Here is a 21,594-nt window from a genome sequence, read left to right on the forward strand (position 1 = left end):
TTAAAGAGCCCATGTTCACTGCCAGTACACTAATGAATAAAGAAATCATGGTATATGTACACAATGAAATTGCAAGTATGCCATAACATGAGTGAAATCTTGCCCTTTGGAACAACATGGATGAGTCTTTAGAGCATCCTGTTAAAATGAAACAAGCCAGGATCGTATTTACAAATACTACGTGATCTTACTTAAATGTGAATCTGAGAACAAATGTTTATATTGTCATGGAAAGCTTAAGAGTGATGGCCAAAGATCTGGGGCGTGGGGAAATAAAGAGAATGACTAGTCAGTGTGCAGAATAAGTTCTATTATACAGTATTGTGACCACACTTACCAAATATATAATATGTATCTCAATGTAGCACAAAAAGGCAATTCCAAATAATGTCTCTATAAAAAAATGAATGAAGTTTGAGGTGATGAACATGCTAATTACCTTGAGTTCATCATTGCATGTAATAATGCAACACAGTTTAGCCCATGTGTAATTATTGTGGCAGCATGAAGATATAGAAATGCAGCAGTCATATTCCAGCATTTTTCATTTGCCTGTTGGTCACATACACATCTTTGAGAACTCTATTCAGACCTATTGCCTACTTTGCAAACCCGGGTTATTTGGGTTTTGCTATTGAGTTTTAGAGTCTCTTGTGTATTCTAAGTATTCATCCCCAGTCAGAAATACAGGTGTAGACATTTTTTCATAGTGTACATTGTCCCTTTTCTGTTGCTTGTTTCTTTTGCCCACTTCCTATTTTGGAGTTTGTTGTCTGTGCATTTGTAGTCTTATCCAAAATATTCTTGCCCCATTGAAATTTGGTGGATCCACCTCTCCCCCATCTTAAGGATGTCGTTGACATCTTTCTACCTGGAATAAAGAATGTCAGCAATGCTTTATACTTTTAGAGGAGGGGGAAGGGAACCCTTTTGAACTTCTCTTTCTTCTGATGTCTGAAATTTTTTTTAAAAAATAGCCCACTTGAACTGGGTTCTTCTCATCCTCCCCAGGAATAACTCTCACCCCCTCAGTCACTTTGGCATAGAAGGTGAAAAATGAAACACAGCTGCTCCTAATTACTTGCATTGTCAGTACCCAAAGTGCTTTATTGATCAGGATGGCTCTGGCTTTCTTTCTTAGTCTGTCTCTGAGTCACTGTGACTGTCAATAATAATGCCAGCAAGTTGTTGTCTTAATGACTGAGGCTGATGTGGACCGTTTGCTGACCTGATTGATTGTTTGATTCCCAACCTGAATAAGTCTGAAAACAGCACCTTTTGAGGTGCCTGTGGGCTCACTTCCTTTTAGTGCATACATTTCCCTTTCTATGCTTCACTTTTCCTGTCAAGTTAATAGGCTTGTTGTGAGTGCATAGAGTTAGTGGTGGCTGAGGACAAATATGCCACACTGAGCAAGCCACGAGTTGCTCTTGAGGCTTGCTCTGTGTCTTTGGCAGGTCTTTTAAGACCTCCAAGTACAAAAGAGTAGGTGAAAGCCATAGTATAGACCCGTGGCTCTCCTGAGAGTGTTCTCTCCACTGCCATGGCTAGGGTAACTTGGACCCCAGCCTCTCCATCAATTCCTCAATCAGATGCTGCCTAAGCTTCCGGACTACTTCAAACAGTCTTGATTTTCCCTTCCGCAGCACCTAGTGAATTCCCTTTCTAGCACTTTAGCTCAGTTGATAATGAGATTTGTTCCTTTGACTGTTTGGTTAATGTCTGTATATCCTACATCCAAATTCCACAAAAGTATAACCACAGCCCTTTCTCTCCTTGAACCTGTACACAATCTAGCAGGTGGACATACTTCTGTGAAAACAGAGAAAAACTGCAATTTTAAGAGCACACTACTATCCCTAACTACACTGTCCCTGAATTTTACCCACACATATCCCTTGTACTTCATTATACACATGCACACATGCACACATGCACGCACATGCACGAACACACACCTACACATACACACACAAATAGCTCTGGATATAGGAGCTTGTGACAGACTCACTGCCTTGTAACTGTTTCTGACCTAGTACATCACTGTGCTGAAATTCTTCTAGCCACTTTAATTCATTCCTCTCTATAAGAGAAATTTCAGGAGCCAGATTCTCCTCTATCTCCCACATAAAGACATTATAAAATCAAATTCCTTTTATTTGGCTTCTTTATCTAAGTCAGATTCTGAGTTTAGTGTCTGGTGTGTGACTGTTTTGAGGAGGGGTCCAAGAACTTTAGCATTAGTCCCCAAGGATTTCTCATAGAAATAGAAACCTACAGCCTTGTCAGCAGCTAAGGAGCAAAGTGGTGGTTTTGATGCATCTAGACAGGGGTTAATTACCTTCTTTACATATTTTTTGGGATGATGAGGACAAAGATCTAGCCGTCCTATGTTCCAATCCAGGTTTTGTTGAAATGGTGTCCTATCTTTTCTCAGGTGACCCGAGAGTCTTAAGTCCCTCCTGTGAGACTATGATCTGGTGGTGGCCTAGCTTCTGAAAACCTTCTGGATGAAAACATTGGTCTTGCAAACTTTATATGCCCCAGTACAGAGGAATGCCAGGGCCAAGAAGTGGGAGTGGGTGGGTAGGGGAGCAGGGTCGGGGAGAGTACAGGGAACTTTCGGGATAGCATTTGAAATGTAAATAAAGAAAATATCTAATAAAAAAAGACACTAAAAGATTTAAAGGCCTTCTATATTGATGAATTGGCAGAATTAATACAGGGCAAATGTTTACATTATCAAAGAAGATAGATTCTAAGTAATAAAAAAAAAGAAAACATTGATCTATAATTTTGAAAATGAATCTTGTGGCTAGAAAGATGGTATTGGCCATTAAGTGCTCTTGTTTCTCTTCCAGAGGGCGAGGTTCAGTTTCCATTACCCATATGGCAGCTCACAACTACTGTAATTATGGTCCCAGAAGATCTGACAGGCCTTTCTGGCCTTTGTGTGCACTGTATGCATGTGGTGCAGATAGACATGCGTCCCAGAAGATCTGACAGGCCTTTCTGGCCTTTGTGTGCACTGTATGCATGTGGTGTAGATAGACATGCGTCCCAGGAGATCTGACAGGCCTTTCTGGCCTTTGTGTGTACTGTATGCATGTGGTGCAGATAGACATGCAGAAAAATTATTTTCACACATAAAATAAATTTTAAAAATTAAAGAAAATGGGCCTTGAAACCCTGAAAGAATTAAAATTTTGCACAAATAACTTTAAAGGGAGTAGATTTTGCTTGTCTGTTTTGTTTTTGAAACTAGGGAGTTTTTTTGTTTTTTGTTTGTTTGTTTGTTTGTTTGTTTTATCCCTGGCTGTCTTGGAACTCACTATGTAGACAAGGCTAGCCTTAAACTCACAGATATCTGCCTGTCTCTGCCTCCCAAGTGTTTGAATCAAAGTCATGTGCTGCCCTTCTGTGTTTCTGTCATGCTCTGAACAAAAGTGTAACATAAGCAAATACATACTTCGTTCTGTTTTGTTTGAATTCTGTTTGAAGAATAGACTCAAGGAGTAAAAAATGGTAGTTGACATATCATTCAGGAGGCTCAGTTGAGCACCGATATGATAGAGCAGACTAGATCAAGAAGTAATTAAAAAGATAGGAGCAAGGCATAGAAAATAATCCATGGCATAAGAGTGACCAGAAATTTGAGAGTTTATGATCCTATGTAGTTGATTAGGATTTATTAATATATAAAATAAAGTATTGCTGGATATTAAGTATAAACACAATTCTGTAGGTAATAGTAAGAACCCAGAAGTGTATCAAGCATGACTTCCATACTCAGTTTCAGCTCCAGTGCAAAAACAAACAAATGAAACAGATGAAAATGAGTGGGTGTGGCAAGGAAGTGTCACTGGTAGTGAAAAGGCACAAAGGAGAGGTTCTGGCTCCGTTTCAGGAATCTGAGAAGACTAAAGGGGAAATTCTCATAAGAATTAACCATTGAGTCAAGTCTTGATGGAGACCATGTGAAAGGGAGGGAATGCTGATATTGCAAGCAAATGCACAGCATATGTGAAGGCACTGAGGTATGAAACAGTGTGGTGTCTATTTGGAGCCAGGGATGAACTGGATGGTAGTAACATTAGCTGTGATCTGAGACACAGACGGCAGAACAGCTTGTGGTGGTAGTGGCAGAGCAAGGAAACATGGCTGAGTTCTGTCTAAGACATATTGTGTTTGAGGGGCCTGAGAAGTAGTTAAAGAATCTCTGTAAAGTGCTGTCATGTAAAGATAGAGCAAGGCATGGGAGGAATAGTGGCAGCTAGCAGGACTCAAGAGGAGTGTGTGAGCTGCCCATGAAACTGCTTCTTATTTGCAAGACTCCACAGCCCCACAACACAGCTTTGTTCAGGATGGGAATGTTGAGCTTCTGTGTACATCCTCTTCTATCTGCTGAAGATCAGCCCCAATCGCTGTCTTGATCTCTAAGCCCTCATCACTTGTTATCACCTCGGAGGCATTGCTCTGTTTGCTCTCTTAGGGTCAGTCCTAATTCTCTGTCCTAAATTTGGCCCTATTTTGTCTTCCTAGACTATGGGCCTTGTCTGATGACATTGAGTCCATTGATGTTAAGAGATACTAAGGAAAAGTGATTGTTGTTTCATGTTATTTTTGTTGTTAGAGATGGTGATGAACAGAGAAAGCTGGGAAAGGGTGGATTTTAAATGATATGCATGTATGTATGCTACCTTGAAATATACATATAAGTTGTTTCCCTTTAATCTGTATTAGTGACAGGTCATCATGAGAAAGATATTTTCAGATATGCCTGTAAGAATATCCCTCTGGCAACAGAGGTGGAGGTTCAGAGGAAGAAATGTTGTATGCTAGGGCACAAGGATATGGATTCTCATAATCATCCAGACCAAGAACAGGTATCACTTGAAAAGGGAAATCGCAGAGGCCCTGGAGGGAATCACAGGTAGTGTCTGTACTCAAAGAGTTCACTTTCTAGAACTTGCTATCTGGTGGAAGAGGATCTACTGCATGAGTGACTCATAGGTCACAAGCCTTGATTAGGAGGTGTTGCTGCCATGACCAGAAATAGGCTAAACAAGCAGAGCATGTTTTGTGAGGAAAAAAAAATCATTGTTTCTTCTGATGTGTCAAGGTGCTTCATCTGGGGGAACATCTAACACTCATGCGGAGATAGTAATCTAGGGCTCAGATCATAAAAGATTTGAAGATAGAGACCTGGGAACCATCTCTGCCATGTTGAACACAGAAATTGGAAGATTGTGAAAGATCTTCAAGGAAGATCATGCGGGTGTATGGTTCTTGAAGAGCTAATGGAGAAAGCATCTGTCAAGATGTTATGGGGAGGAAGAGGAATGGAGAGGTGTCAACAAGGTTGGCAAGAGGGCAGGAGTCCTGCCTTGGGGTCTTGTCTGGGAAGTCCTTGGAGAGTTTCTAATAAATTCAAAGGCACTTTGAGTTCAGTGAAAGAAAAAAATAAAGCGTTTGTTTCATTTAAAGGTAATACATCATGTGGGAGGTAACTTGGGATGCTGGCTGGCTGGCTTGATAATTGGACTGGTATCAGACAATTTGGCTAAGTGGTTGATCTGTCCAACAGCCCCATGGCAGAGGACTTGGGAAATGAAGTTGCCAGCAAAGAACCATTGCATTTGGCAGTTAAGTCTTCAGTAGTACAGACCAATGTCTGGAAGCTTTTCTGCCCAGATGTTTGGAGTGAAAGCTAAGGAAAAAAAATGGATGTAGTTCCAGAAGTCTAGGAAATACCTGAGTATTTTGTAGATTACAGTACAGGACATAATAGAACAAAGCCAGGATGTATGCGTAGGGGGTGATGACTCAGAACTCTGGGGCCTCAGGGGGCTGTGACCAGAGGAAATGAGAAATATTAAGATGAGAAATTGTCAACATGTGAGGTTCAGGAGAAGAAATCATACAGATTGAAAGCAGCGCCTTTTAAGGATACTCTGTGCTATATATCAGGCCGAAAGCCCTGCAGACAGTATCATTTAGTGCCATTTTCACAATAAATAAATAAATAAACCACGAGGTAGATGTAATCATTACCTACATTCTTCAGAGGAAGGAAATGAAACACACAGAGATCAAATATCCTGCTTTTGGCCAGAGGAAGAGAGGCCCGAAATTCATGTTTGTGGGAAAGCAAGATCTGAGTCTTTATTTGCCACTGCTCCCTGTCACATGTTAATGAACACATGTGACCCAAAGCAGGAAGTTCGTCTTCAGCAGGTGATGGGGGTGAGTACGGTAACGATGCAGAAAGGCCTGATTCTCTCTGACAAATGAGAACCTAAGGATCAGAAACAGTTTGTGGTTTTCTCACCAGAGATGACTAAGCTAACACTGGAACAGGGAGTTTCTAATTACAAGGCACTATGAGTTCTTCTAAAGTGGCAGGTGACTACACAAAGCTAGCCAGCAATGCCGATAAACCTGATCTTGCCAGCAAAGAGAGACAACGTGGCTCAGGAACTGTTGTTGCAAACAATCATTCTCAGGGAGCTCAGAAATTATGTATCTACGTGCCATCTCTACCATTTATTAGCCACAGACCCTGTGGTTAACTCTTCAGACTTTTTAAAGCTCTGAGTATAGGCTGAAGATATGTATAGCTCAGTGATAGAGTGCCTAGAATACATAAAGCTCTGGGTTCAATCTCCAATACCCCCTGTACTGGCTAGTTTTGTGTCAACTTGACACAGCTGGAGTTATCACAGAGAAAGGAGCTTCAGTTGAGGAAATGCCTCCATGAGATCCAACTGTAAGACATCTCCTCAATTAGTGATCAAGGGGAAAGGCCCCTTGTGGGTGGGACCATCTCTGGGCTGGTAGTCTTGGTTCTATAAGAGAGCAGGCTGAGCAAGCCAGAGGAGGCAAGCCAGTAAAGAACATCCCTCCATGGCCTCTTCATCAGCTCCTGCTTCCTGACCTGCTTGAGTTCCAGTCCTGACTTCCTTGGTGATGAACAGCAGTATGGAAGTGTAAGCCGAATAAACCCTTTCCTCCCCAACTTGCTTCTTGGTCATGATGTTTGTGCAGGAATAGAAACCCTGACTAAGACACCCCTCAAAAGGAATAAAGGAATTCCCTAACTCCTTTCTGTGTGGTAGAAATAACAATAGCTTTAGCCTCCCCAAACTGTTATTAGTTAAAACATCATAGGAGGATAAGGAGATGGTAGCTCAGTGAGGAAAGTGACTGCCATGGAAGCATGAGGACCTGAGTTTAACCCCCCAAAGCCCATGTAGAAAACCAAATGTGGGGCTATGTTTATAATCATAGCTACAGGGAGGCAGAAGGAACAGAGCCCTGGGACTCACTGAACAGCCAGTCTAGTCTATTCAGTGATCAATAGACCAATAAAAGACCTGTTTCCAAAGACAAGGTGAGTGACTCCTGAGTCACACTCAGGCACACATTACCCAAATCAAATGTGCATAAATATGCTATGTATGCGTTCATCACCACATCTGGCACTGAAAAGTCAATAAATGCTTGTGGTCTGTGGCATTTGCTTCATTTATAGGGTTGCAGATTGTGAAGAAAGCATGAATTAGAGACAGGTAAACTGGGTTCTCATCCCCAATTGACCACTTAATTGCTCTGACCTAGACAGGTCTCTTTACATAGGAGGCAGTCTCCTGTGCTTTAAATTGATGATAATTCATGAGTGGCTGTGGAGATCAATTAGGTAGTAGATGGTAAAGTGCCTGGGTAACTACAAAGTGCTCTACAAAGGTTAGTTATTTAATTCCACCTTGGAACTAAAAGATCAGCCTTCTTGAGAACCAAGCATAAAAGATGAGAAGAAAAGAAAATAACCAAGTTAATGAATTCCATAAATCAAAACTGAGAAAGTTTGGAGGAAGAAAAAAGATGCTTCCTTTTTCTTCTCCTAGGTAGAAGAAAGGTATTTCACTCCACTAAACATGTATACAGAAGCTGTTTCAAATTAGGAATTGAGCAAGCACTGTTGTAGAGACAGGGTTGAGTCCAGCTTTGGTCATTGATTGTCATCATCTCCCTAGATCACTAAAGATACAGGACAAGCAATGCGGAATGTGAGTAATACGGCAGAGGAGTACTAGAACAAAGTGTTTTTCTGACAGGAACGCTATTCTCCAGCTGGCATCTCAGAAGGGGTATACTTCACTCTTTGGCCTTTAAGGTATAAGAAGTATGTGGGAGGGATTTGGAGGAAGAGGCTCTTAGAGGAGTGTAAAGAAAACCTGGGCAAAGCAGCAGTAAAGGCATGCCTTTGAGGAAGGACAGATCAACCAACATAGCTGAAGAGAAGGCTTTGTGAATGATGAATCCAACACTGGCCAAAGAGCTCAGAGACCCAGACTGGCAACTGTTCATTGTGTCAATGGAGGTGTGGAGTATGGATTTTTTTCTAAGAACGAATACACTCCCATGAGTGTCCAATTTATTGATTAAAACTTCAAGATGACTGTTTACACCAGAGCAAAACTGATTGCCACTCAGAAGGGCCCAGTGGTAGTCTCTGCAGCTCAGGAAAACAATTCTTTATACAGAGAACACCAGGAAGACTAGGCTCTACTATATTAGACAAGGCTAGAGAGTGAGTAGCCATGAGTACTGTGGAAAGTATCCACTGAATATTAAGCATAACATGTGTCCTAACTTGTCTTTCTTCCTATTTGAGACTTCTCCCAGTGTTTGAAAAAGCCTGCCACTTGTCATATCTGAGGCCAGTACTCTACATGACCTAATATATCCTTAATTTCTGCCAACAATGCCAACCAATTATGCCCTGCACTCTATTCATCCCCCACCACACGTGGAAGCACAATGAGCAAGTAAGTCTGTGCCACCATTCCGGGAGGTCAGCTTGGCTCAGGAGTGTCTTTTAATGCAGATCTGTCTATCTTGTTGGTATTTGGGAGTTGTCCTATCTGGGCAGGTCAGCCTTTTACAAACCTGACAATGACTAATCTGTCCAGTGGCTGCTTCATTGTTGAAAGATGCATAACTTTGTTCAGAAAAGGTCATATTCAGTGGGTTTAGTCAATACAGAATAATGTATTACCTCTCTTCTTTCTGTGAACTCCAAGATCATATGTGGAATATTAGCAAAGGATTAAACCCTAAGTCAAATTCAGGGATGCAGTTAACATCAGTGCACACAGAAACAATGCAGTAGCATTGCTGGGATGACTAGGATATTCTGTTCTGCTTAGAGCTTGTCCTTTACAGAGAACCAACACAAGGACATTCCAGAGGCTCTAGGTCCATCTAGCACTATGGAAACTAGAAGTTAATGTTGCCTACCAGTAAGAACATAGCTACCTTCTCTCTAAACCAGTGTTTCTCAACCTTCCTAATTCTGAGACCCTTTCATACAATTCCTCATGTTGTGGTGACCTCCATCCATAAAATTTTCTTGCTACTTCATAACTGTAATTCTGGTAGTCTTATAAATTGTAATATCGGATAATCAGGATAGCTGATATAGGACTCCAAAGGGGTCACAACCCACATGTTGTGAACTACTGCTCTACATTATCCTGTAATAATTGGTAATGTCACCAGGTAGTAGATATTAGAGCCCCGATTATGTCTTTCTAATATAAGTAGACACAGAAAGTAACTAGTAAATTTTGGTACTCAGTTTTAATAGAGATCACATTATTTATATATTTCTACATGAAGATAAACCACAATGGATATTTAAACTAGATATACAACTAAACCAAAGTTTAGAAAAATTAGTGAGACTTATCTGCATTCATCAATTTTAGTATCTTCCTTCTTGTATTACTGTTTGGATACACCAGTGTCCACAGGAGAGTTATTCTGAGCATGCTTCAAAGGCTTGATTATCTGATGACTCAAACAATCTAGAGAAATAGTGTGACGTTACCATATCTCTTTCTTTTTTATCACCACCTTCACCTTGTTATGAGCCATGATATGGAAGAATCAGTTTTGTGAGTTTTTTCTTACAGCCATTTCCTAAAGTCATTAATCAAGGGTGTCATTTTCTTCTGATCATGGTGCTTCTGTCTTCTGAGATATTTGAGGCACCAAGAGGGAAAGTAAGATGGCTGTATATGGGTTACTTCCCAGCATGAAATCCTATGAATATATTTTCCTGAATCAGGGAATTAAATGTTCTTTCTCTAAACCTAAATTCCTTGTCCCCAATGTCAGAGTGTATGGTATTCATAACATATGTTTGATAGTCTCTTAGAAATTACTACTCCCCAGACTGCTTTCTGTTAGAACTTGGACTTAGGAAAGTGAATTATGCCAGAATGGAATGTTTAAAAAAATATTCCAAGACCATAAGCAGATTTCTAAATAGGTGTACGTAAATGTTTTTTTCCAATGTTCTGCAAAAACAGACCCAACAATAGTCCTCATTGCAGCTCTGTTTGAGGCTTCCAGAAGAAAAAGCTCAATAGTACATTTTCCACAGACTAATAATATAGACTCGGGGACCCCTGAGTTGTCTGTTCTTCAAACTCCAAATAGGAAAGGCTCACTTGAATCTTATTTGGAAAAGATAGGCATCCATTGTTTTCATTTGTTCTTTAGACCACAGACTAGAAAGATGGGTTTGGAGGCAAGAAAACATTTATCTATTGAATGAGGAAGTTCTTGGAAATGGAGGCATCAAGATTCACTTATGGTGGTATAGTACATGGATACTAAAGCATGCTACACTGAGCATGATTACAGAAGAAGCTGGAGAAAAAGGAGATAGAACAAAAGACCAGTGAAGTTTTTGAACATTCTCAAGATGTGCCTTCACAGGGGCCTGCGACTTTATTTGAAGAATAGATAAGGTAAATTCAGGGAACAAAGGGAAGGAAATGAAGCAGAACCTGGGGATCCCAGAAGAGATAAGTGCTAGAGCTATTGCCAGATATAAGGCTATGCTTTGTGTATTGTATTTTGTTATGCCCTGTTAGTAGAGTGGCCTGAGATCCCACAAGTTTTTTCAATTCAGCTGGCATTTTTCCATGACTAGTGTGTCAATCTGCTTACTCTGGGTTGGCCACTAGTCAGCCTTAATTATAAACTTGGAGCTCCAGGCTAGACTCAAGAGTAGTTCCCATCTCCCGTGTATAATCTGTCTCCTAACCATTCTCTTTGTTATTTAGTTGTGGCTTCAGATGCTCAGCTGCCCTCTAGTTTTAGATGGCTTGCTCTAAGTAACCTTGCAAGTATGCCTTTCACTGGAGCTAATGACTAGTCCCTTCTGGAGTGGTTCTGGGTTCTCTGAAGATTGGTATCTACCTGCATCATCTCTTCTTTTCATGGGGGATTTGTGGGTGATTTTTTTTTTTTAGCATAGCAGCCCTTTCCCCCATCTTTTCTTCCTCTTCTTCCTGTCAAGTTTCTTCAGGGGCTGTAGTCTCAGTGTGTCATTCCCAGCCTGTGAATCAGTCCTGGCTCTTCTTGTTCTGTGACTCATGGTCTTGACCACTGGCTGGACCCTTTTGCTGATTACTTGCAGACTTTGGACTGAGCATCTAACTCCTGGATAGTTTCCATAGTGCAGGCCCCAGGCCAAATATTGTGCACAGACCTCTGCCTCTGCTCTACATGTTCTTCCCAGTTTCCTGTTAGGCTATATGATTGTCAACAGGGAAAACCCTAGAGAGACCTGCAAATCAAGGCTTACAAAACACAAGTTACCTAAGTCCTTTATTCCAAGCTTCAAGAACTGGGTGGACATAATGAATGGAACTTGAAGATACAGAAGAGTTTTGTCTTAGGGTTTTATTGCTGTGAAAAGACACCATGACCATGACAACTCTTATAAAGAATGTTTCTTTATTTTCTAATTGGGTATTTGGTTTGTTGGTGTTTAGTTTCTTGAGTCCTTTATGTATTTTGTATGTCAGCCTTCTGTCAGATATGGAGTTGGTGAAAGTCTTTTCCTATTCTGTAGGCTGCAATTTTGGCCTTTTGACAGTGTCTACCTTATAGAAGCTTTTCAGTTTCACAAGGTACCATTTATTGTCAGTATTAGTGCCTGAGCTGTTGGTGTTCTGTTCAGAAAGCTGTCTCTTATGCCAATGTATTTGAGGCTATTCTCCACTTTCTCTTCTATCCCATTCAGTGTATCTGGCTTTAAGTTGAGGTCTTTGATCCACTTGGATTTGAGTTTTGTGCAAGGTGATAGATATGGTTCGATATGCATTCTTCTACATACTGACATACAGTTAGACCAGAACCATTTGTTGAACCATGCTTTCTTTTTTCCATTGTATAATTATGGCTTCTTTGTCAAAATTCAAATGTCTGTAAGTGTGTGGATTTACTTCTGGGTTTTCAAGTTGATTCTATTGATCAACCTGTCTGTTTACATGCCTATACCATGCAGGTTTTTATTACTATTGCTCTGTAGTACAGTTTAAAATCAGGGATGGTGACCCCTCCAGAAGTTATCTTATTGTACAAGATTATTTTAGATATCCTGGATGTTTTGTTTTTCTATATGAAGTTGAGAATTGTCATCTCAAGGTCTGTAAAGAACTGTGTTGGAAGTTTGATGGGAATTGCATTGGATCTGTAGACTGCTTTTGGTAGGATGGCCAGTTTTGCTATGTCAATCCTACCAAATCCATGGGTATGAGGATTCTTTCCATCTTCTAATACCTTCTTTAACTTCTTTCTTCAAAGATTCGAAGTTTTTGTCATGTAGGTCTTTCATTTGTTTGGTTAAAGTTACACTGAAACCAAAACAAAACAAAACAAAAACTCCAACAACAACAAAACATTTAATTGGAGCTGGCTTCCAGTTTCAGAGGGTTAGTCCATTATCATTATGGCAGGGAATATGGCAGTATGCAGGCAGGCATGGTGCTAGAAAAGGAGCTGAGAGGTCTAAATTTTCATCTGTGGCCAGCAGAAGGAATCTTTGTGCCACACTGGGCATAGCTTGAGCATTGGAGATTTCAAAGCCTGCCCACAATGACACACTTCTTCTAACAAGGTCACATCTACTCCACCAAGGTCACACCTCCAAATAGTGCCACTTTCTATGGGCCAAACATTCAAACCCATGAGTCTATGGAGGCCATTCCTATTCAACCCACCACAAGCACTTTCTCTCTAGATAGTCATCACAGAGTTCTCTGCACTAGAAACAAAATTAACACAGAGTGCATAGTATAAAAGAGGAATTATTAAATTTTCTCTCACACTGAGTAGTCCAATAATAGGCATCTGCCCTCTGGAGAGCCTGAGAACAAAGTAGCTGCTCAGTTCAGGAAGCTAGGTGCCTCAGCTATCCCAATCTAACACTCAAAGGTAGGGGAGTTTATGGAGAACTGCTGGTCTTGGTTCTATGCTGGAAGTCAGGAAAAGGACAGCAGCAGCAATGACACAGCGATACTCACTAACAACAAGTGAAACAATTAACCAAGCAGTACTGCTCTTTCTTTACATTTCTTTCTATGGGGAACTCTACTAGAAATTGCTACCTTTCAGTTAATCCCTCCATAAAATAACTTCATAGATCTACCAGACCCACTGAAAAAGAGAGGGGGGGGGCTTGACTTTTGTTTGTTTTGTTGTTGTTGTTGTTGTTGGTGGTGGTGGTGGTGGTGGTGCTGGTGGTGGTTGAGACATGGTCTCTCTACATAGCCCTGTCTGTCCTGGAACTTGCTCTGTAGACCATGCTTGCCACAAACTTATAGAGATAGATCCACCTGCCTCTGCATTCTGGGTGCTAGGGTTAAAGATGTGCACTCAGCTCATACCTGTGTCTTTTAGTTAATTACACATCTAAAGAATTTGACAACCAAGACTTACCATTGTGCTCACTAAGTTCATGTCCTAGAAGCATTCACATAACTGAGGGCTATAGCCAGGAAGAGATTAAAAAAGAAGAAGAAGGAGAAGGAGAAGGAGAAGAAGAAGAAGAAGAAGAAGAAGAAGAAGAAGAAGAAGAAGAAGAAGAAGAAGAAGAAGAAGAAGAAGAAGAAGAAGAAGAGCCGGGCGTGGTGGCTCACGCCTTTAATCCCAGCACTCGGGAGGCAGAGGCAGGCAGATTTCTGAGTTCGAGGCCAGCCTGGTCTACAAAGCGAGTTCCAGGACAGCCAGGGCTATACAGAGAAACCCTGTCTTGAAAAACCAAAAAAAGAAGAAGAAGAAGAAGAAGAAGAAGAAGAAGAAGAAGAAGAAGAAGAAGAAGAAGAAGAAGAAGAAGAAGAAGAAGAAGAAGAAGAAGAAGAAGAAGAAGGGTCCATTCATAAATATCATTAGTGAATCTGGACATTAAAGAGCATCTAACAACCATTTGGTGTCATGGCTCTGGTACTGATGGCCTAAGTGTTCAGATGAATAATCAAAATCTCTATTCTCAGTCTAAACTTAAGCAGAAAGCAATGCTGCTGATCATCACAGTTGCTCCAGAGTCACCAATGCAGGTACAAAGCACAAGCCTTTTTTCTAAATGGAACTTCTGACTAAAGAGTGTACAAATGACTAATAAACAACACACCAGCTCACGGAACAAAAGGAGAAAGGAGGGAAAGGGGTCCTGTGACCACATGGAGAAAGAAATGGGGTCTTTATTAATTATTCCCAGGCCACTACCTCCCTGAGCAGTGCATAGCTACATACTGCTAACACATATTTCCTGCCTTATTAATGAAGAAAGCTTTGTTTTCTCACAAGTTACTCTATATAATTAAACATGAAGAATCATGGAAGTCAAAGGATAACTTTCAGTAGATGACTGTTTTCCCTTTCATTGCTAGTTTTTAGAATTGCACTCATATCTTCAGGTTTACTTTCAGGTGCTGAGTCATCTTGTAGATCCTTAGGGCAGCTCTAGAACTGATCATAATGAATTTTATTTAAAAGTTGAATATACTCGAAAAACCAAAAATAAAAAAGTTGACTATAATAAAATTTCTAAATTCCAAGTTATCATATACATATTTAATTTATTCAATAAATAGCTCATGGGGTGGAGTGAAGCACACACCTTTACCCCCAGCACTCAGGAAGCAATGTAGGTTGTGTGTTCAAAGCTATCCTCATCTAGAGAGCAAGTTCAAGACTGTAGAGTGAAACCCTGTCTTAAAAGGGGGTGGGCAGAAAATTTCAGTGTGACTCATAATATGGAAATATCCAAAGTACAAATAGATCATGCTATACTTCCACAGTGGGACAGAGTCCAAAACTAAACTAAATAGACACGTAAGTTGGTAAATAAAGTTAAACTGGACTATAAACAAGTAAAATCTTTAGCTAGAAATCTTTAAAAAAATTAATAGGGACACTTACCTTACCTTAATGTATTAAAATATATTCTAAAGTTACAGTAATTACCACAAGTTGTGACAGAAGAGACAGATTAGTGTACAGAATCTGCCCGGAAGCAGCCTCAAATACATGCATACTTAGTGCTCGGCAGATGAGACATCACAAACCAGCGTCCAAGTGTGTTAAGATCAATGGAAAGATATTTGGGGTGAAAGTTAATTTGCATCTTTTTATGTAGAGATAAAAACCAACAAAGAAAAACCATAGCCTGCTACTATGTAGTCACTTTCACCCTGACATCTGGAGAAGATAGAACTGTGAATCTAAATCACGCAATTCCTCTGCATCTAGTGTGAGTCTTTTGAGAATGATCCATGTTATTGCATGTACTGTGCATTGTTAGATAAAATGTCAGAAGTAGATTTTCATGAATTCTATGGATGTTCTATTGAAGGACACCTGACTTATTTCCAATGTTAGGCTCTTGTTAATGAAGTTTACTTGAACATTTTCATTAGGTTCTTCTTTAACATGTGTTTTCATTGATCTTAGATAATTGCCTGGGAGTATAATGATTGTATGTACAGTTGGCGGCTACAGAGTTTATAAGAAAGTGCCAGGCAATTTCTCAGAGTGGTTATTTTATTTTTCATTCTCATCAAAAGGGTATGAGAATTCCCTCATATTCTGCTCACCATCTGATATGGTCAATCTTTATTTTTAACTACTTTGTTAAATAGTGACACTTTCTACTCATTGTGAGGAACATTTTGTGTTCATTAAGCATTTGGAAGTTTCTTTTGTAAAGAGTTAATTTTATATTTTTGCTCATTTTAGTGGATTATTCATCTTTTAACTAACAAATTGTGGAGTTTTATACATATTTCCATGACCATAGTCAAATGTATGACTTTTAAAATACCTTTGTCTCCACATATAGCTTACTTACTCATTTTTGTAACAGGGTCCTTTTAATGATTAGAAGTTTCTAATTTGTATGAACAAAATATATATATTATTTATTGCTTCTGAGCTAAAAAACAAACAAAAAAAAACCACATCTAACTCTAAGTGATGAAAATGTTCTCTTGTTTTTTCCTTTAGAAGGTTTATGGTTTTAATTTTATATTTAGGCCTATGATTCATACTTTATTAGTTTTGTATAAGGTATAAGGGTAGGGTCAAAGATCATCTATTCATGGGGCTAGTCAGTTATTGAATTGACAGTTTGTGAACATAAGTTTCCTTTCTAATTAGATAGTTTTGCTACCTCTGTCAAAAATAAGATAACTGCATTATAGTGGATCTACTTCTAGAATCTTTGTCACTTTGCTATATTGGTCAGTACTTATACAAAGAGCACACCACCTTGACTAATATCAACTTAGATAAAAACTTAGAGTCAGGAAAGTTTCATCCTCCAACTGTGCTCATCTTTCTCAGTATTACTCTTGCATTTGTAGGTCCTTTGCATTTCCACAGAGATTTTAGAACTGGCTTATCAATCTCCACAAAACATGTTAACTTTATAAATCTTTAATTATACAAATCTATAGATCAATTTCTTGTAATTGACTGTCATCCCCCCCCCAAAAAAAAAACAAAAGCCTATTCATGTATGTGGCATAGTTTTCCATTCCTTCAATAGGATTTTAATAAAACAATAGTATTTTAATAAAAAGTATCTTTGACATATATGTGCTTTAGAAGGATTCATTTCATATCAATATGCAATATAGGTTGAACTAGCAGCATGGATATTTCTTGTGGTTGTATCATGGCAAGTCATAAACAAGAAATATGTGCTGGAATAAATGTAGCCTTAAAGTGGCAATTAGGAAATGCATTGCAGGATTAGAATCACCAGGAGTTGGTGAATGGCTGTGGAGAGTAAGAAAGAAAGAAACTTATATTACTCTAATATTTCTCCTCTAGATAACCTAGAGGATTAATATTTCACTGAAACTAAATCCTCTATCATCTAGAAGTATGTATTTAATACACATTATTTAGCAGAGTCTTGCTTGACTCTAAGAACACAATAGCAAAGGCACACAAGGTCTTCACCTTACAGGAACACTCCACAGATGATAAAGGGGTTTTAAACAATCACAGGAATGGATGCCAAATTGAAACTAATAAAAATACGCTTACACAAGCATATGTAGCATCTAGATCTTGATTTCTGATTCTATTCTCTAGTAAAGACAACCAGAGCTCCTTGAATAAATTATTTACAGAATTACATGAGAAATTGTGTAAGATAAGCTAGAGTATCTTGCAACAACAGAAAGCAAAAAAAGCACTGAAAACAAAACAAAGCCCCTAAATGACTAGATCACATGTCAGTGTTAATGAAACACATGGAAATTTCTCAACTGGCAAAGCTCAAATACTATGACCAGCAAAGTAAATAAAGCAGTGATGGAATATAACTTTAAGTGTTATGGCTCTAAATTGATATCAAATATTGAGTAAATAAATTCATAAATAAGATGCACTAAGCAACTTTCTCTTTTATTGCAATTTATAATTCCAATAAATTATATAGGCCCTCCAGCCTAAGGGAAGAGGATCACACTATCCCCTCCTCAAATGTGGCTTGGGTTTAGTGATGGTTTTTGGAAAGTACAATACGAAAGTTGACAGAGTAATTTCATAGTGGAGAAATTAGACACATTTTTTGGACTGGTAATTAAGGTGATAAATTAGAAGTATATATTACTTTTATTTGATGTCATTTTACTTCTGTAGTTTCCCACCTAAAAAAAAAAAATAAGCTATTCTAACAATGAGGAAAATATCAGTGAAATCTCAAAGAATGGCCATTCTATAAACTATATAACCAATGCCCTTCAAAACTGCTATGGTTATCAAAATCAAAAATGAGTGTGAATGATTTTTTTTCATAGCTAGTAGAAGTCAAAGTAGTTTAATACAGTGTGGCATCCTAAAATTCAAGAACAAGGGATAAAAACAGGAAGTCTGGATAGACTTTTGAGTGCTGTTAATATCATATCAATGCAATATTGGTCCATTATTAACAAATCTTTCACACAAATGTGAGACTAATAAGGACAATGTTTTAGGATATTGATGCTCACTGAACCATCTGCTAGAGGTTTTGAGTGTGATTCTAAACTGTTTCCAAATATAAATCCTATTAAATTAATAAGCATTCTGTAATGTACACCATATGAGGGGGACTTGGAATTTGAGAAGGGCTTCTTTAGAAAATTGCCCTTTATTTGCCATGAAAGGAATAAAGGAAAGCATGAGCAGGTACAGATCTCAGAGGAAAAGCATCCAATACAGAAGCCCTTGAGGTATGGTGTGCTCAAGGAACAGAAATAATTGCCTGATGAGCTCTGCAGTATGATCAAGGTAAATATGATAGAACACGGTGTACAAGGTTTTTGCAAGGCACACAAACTGTTTTTTCTTTATTTAAGAATAATTCTTTCAGTTGGCAGAGTGTGGGAGGTGGTCAAAGTAAACAATGACATCCAAATTATAGTTAAACTAACACAGAGCCTAATACAGGATTCATTGAAATCAAGACACCAGAAGAGGTCAGAAAACCAGTTTACACATTTGATATGAGTTGTCAGTGAGAAGTTCAAATGAAATAATTGTGTATAGAGACTTTAGAATCAGTTAAAAAATATTTTTAATACTCCTTTCCCTTCCTTCCTTACAAATCCCCCACGTTCCCTTCTTTTAACCCCTCCTATGTCCCAACCCCATGGCCTCTCAAATTAATAACCTCTTTCTCTTTATTATTATTACATATATTAATATCAATGTATAAATACAACTTGATGAGTCCCATTTTATTTATTTTCCTATAATATATTTTGATTATGTTTTCTCTTCCCCCAACTTCTCCCAGATCCTTCCTATCTCCCAGTCCACCCAAATGTATATTTTTACATTTTTATTCTCTCCTTTTAAAAAGTATTCTCAACCCCCAACGTAATGATTTGAATAAGATTGGCCCCCATAGATTTTTATGTTTGAATACTTGGCCATAGGGAATGATACTATTAGGAGGTGTGACCATTATTGAAGGAGGTGTGACCTTCTTGGAGGAAATGCATTGCTATGTAGGCAGGCTTTGAGGTCTCCTATACTCAGGCTCCTCATAGTTTAGAATATAGCCTCCTCTTTGCTGCCTGTGGATCAAGATATAGAACTCTCAGTTCTTCCAGTACTAGGTTTACCTATAAACTGCCATGCTTCCTGCCATGATGAAAATGGACTAAACCTATGAAACTGTAAACCAGCCCAAATAAGTTTTTCCCCTTTATAAGAATTGCCATGGTCATAGTGGAGCATGTGTCCTTATTACCAGTTGGAACATCTGCTGGTTATTTGCCCAGGAGAGGTATTGCTGGATCTATGGGTAGTACTATGTCCAGTTTTATAATATCCAGAAGCTGGAAAGAACCCAGATGTCCCTTAACAGAGGAATGGATACAGAAAATGTGGTACATTTACACAATGGAGTACTACTCAGCTATTAAAAACAATGAATTTTTTAATTCTTAGGCAAATGGATGGATCTGGAGGATATCATCCTGAGTGAGGTAACCCAATCACAAAAGAAGTCACTTGATATGTACTCACTGATAAGTGGATATTATCCCAGAAACCTAGAATACCCAAGATACAATTTCCAGAACACAAGAAAATCAGGAAGAAAGAAGACCAACACGTGGATACTTCATTCCTCCCTAGAATAGGGAATAAAATACTCAGGGAAGGATTTGCAGAGAGAAAGTTTGGAGCTTAGATGAAAGGATGGACCATCCAGAGACTGCCCCACCCGGGGGTCCATTCCATAATCAGCCACCAAACACAGATACTATTGCATATGCCAGCAAGATCTTGCTGAAAGGACCCTGATATAGCTGTCTCCTGTGAGGCTATGCCAGTGCCTGACAAATACAGAAGTGGATGCTCATAGTCATCTATAGGATGGAGCACAGGGCCCCCAATGGAGGAGCTAGAGAAATTACCCAAGGAGCTGAAGGGGTCTGCAACCATATAGGTAGAACAACAATATGAACTAATCAGTACCCCCAGAGCTGCATATGTAGCAGAAGATGGCCTAGTCAGCCATCAGTGGAAAGAGAGGCCCCTTGGTCTTGCAAACTTTATATGCCCCAGTACAGAGGAACGACAGGGCCAAGAAGTGGGAGTGGGTGGGTAGGGGAGCAAGGGGGAGGTATAGGGGACTTTTCGGATAACATTTGAAATGTAAATGAAGAAAATATCTAATAAAAAATTTAAAAATAAAAGAATTGCCATGGTCATAGTATCTCTTCATAGCAATGGAAACTATCACTGAAACAGAAGTTGATACCAGGAGTAGGGGTATTGCTGTGATAGCGATGACTATGCTTTTGTTTGAATAAATGTGAATTTTGAGACTTTGGATTAGGAAAGCAATATAATGCTTTAAGTGGGATTTAATGGACCATACTAGTAGAAACATGGAAGATAGTTGTACTGAGGCTAATTTGAACTGTGGAGGCTTTACTCAAGAAGTTTCAAAGGAGAAGCTTGGTATGTTGCCTAGAGATTTTTCTCATGATAGTTTCGTGAGGAATGTGGTTGATTTTTGCCCTGTCCAAAGAGTCTGCCTAAAGGTAAGGTGAGGAGATTTATTTTCATTGCATTGACAAAGGAAATATCAGAAAAGCCTATTATAGCCTCTGTCCTGCACTCTTATGAAAACTTTTTATCAAGCTTAGTGTCTGAGTCAGGGTTTCTATTCCTGCACAAACATCATGACCAAGAAGCAAGTTGGGGAGGAAAGGGTTTATTCGGCTTACACTTCCATACTGCTGTTCATCACCAAAGGAAGTCAGGACTGGAACTCAAGCAGGTCAGAAAGCAGGAGCTGATGCAGAGGCCATGGAGGGATGTTCTTTACTGGCTTGCCTCCCCTGGCTTGCTCAGCCTACTCCCTTATAGAACCCAAGACTACCAGCCCAGGGATGGTCCCACCCACAAGGGGCCTTTCCCCCTTGATCACTGATTGAGAAAATGCCTTACAGTTGGATCTCATGGAGGCATTTCCTCAACTGAAGCTCCTTTCTCTGTGATAACTCCAGCTGTGTCAAGTTGACACAAAAATAGCCAGTACAATTGACCCCTTGTCAACTTGACACACAAACACATCACTAGTAAGCCTCAACCCTTACATTCTTATTCATCCCCAAAATCTAAATAACTTTAAAAGTCCCACAGTCTTTACATATTCTTAAAATTTCAATCTCTTTAAAATATCCATCTCTTTTAAAATCCAAAGTCTTTTTACAA

The sequence above is a fragment of the Mus caroli genome, unplaced genomic scaffold (assembly GCF_978045245.1).
Source record: "Mus caroli unplaced genomic scaffold, Mus_caroli_1 scaffold_5, whole genome shotgun sequence".
NCBI lineage: Eukaryota > Metazoa > Chordata > Mammalia > Rodentia > Muridae > Mus > Mus caroli.